Consider the following 1124-nt stretch of genomic DNA (forward strand, 5'->3'; position numbering starts at 1 on the left):
TTTGGAGAGACGTACTGGGCTTAAACCTAGTGATACAAGGATTACTGAAAGATGGGTTGTTGGAACCATATGTGTCGCCTTTCAATTCCCCCATTCTGCCAGTAAGGAAACCTCATGGCTGCTATCGATTAGTCCAAGACTTGAGAAGAATTAATGAAATAGTACAAAAACGACATCCAGCGGTTCCAAACCCATCTACCTTGATGAATAAAATCCCAAATGAAGATAAATGGTTCAGTGTTATAGATCTAAAAAAGATGCCTTTTGGTCTTGTCTCCTGGATCTGGAGAGCAGAGATATATTTGCTTCTGAGTGGGAAGATCCTGAGAGAGTGAAAACAACAGTATCAGTGATGGTTCTGCCTCAGGGGTTTGCAGAATCACCAAATATGTTTGAGCAAGTTTTGGAGCAAATATTAGAACGCTTTCAGCCACCCGAGGGTGTATCACTCCTACAATATGTAGATGATCTCTTGTTGTCAGGACCAGAAAAAAGTAGAGGTTAAAAAGGCTACAAATGATCTGCTAAATTTTCTAGGGAAACAGGGACTGAGAGTCTCAAAGAATAAACTACAGTACGTGGAAAGAGAATTTAAATATTTGGGACATGTAGTTTCTGAGGGAAAGCGTAGAATCACCCCAGAGAGAATTCAGGGAATTGTTGAACTACCCTCGCCCAGAACAAAGAGGGAATTGAGAAAATTCCTAGGGGTAGTGGGATACTGCAGGCTCTGGATAGAAGCACATGCTCAGAAAACCAAAGGACTATACCTTAAATTATTAAATGAGGAACCCAACACCCTTGAGTGGACTGCCGAGGAAAAGGAGTTAACAGAGAAATTAAAACAAAATCTAATTACAGCCCCAGTCCCGGCTCTCTCTGCATTGAACAAACCTTTCCAGCTCTTTGTTAACACAGATCAGGGGGCAGCCCTGGGAGTGCTAACCCAGGAATGGGGAGACAAACATCAGCCCGTGGCATATCTCTCTAAGCTACTGGATCCAGTATCTCGGGGCTGGCCAGAATGTGTTCAGGCAGTAGCAGCAACTGCCCTTCTGGTAGAAGAGAGCAGAAAACTGACCCTTGGGGGACGCTTGATAGTCACTACCTCACAACAAGTGAAA

The sequence above is a fragment of the Meleagris gallopavo genome, unplaced genomic scaffold (assembly GCF_000146605.3).
Source record: "Meleagris gallopavo isolate NT-WF06-2002-E0010 breed Aviagen turkey brand Nicholas breeding stock unplaced genomic scaffold, Turkey_5.1 ChrUn_random_7180001933626, whole genome shotgun sequence".
Classification (NCBI taxonomy): Eukaryota; Metazoa; Chordata; class Aves; order Galliformes; family Phasianidae; genus Meleagris; species Meleagris gallopavo.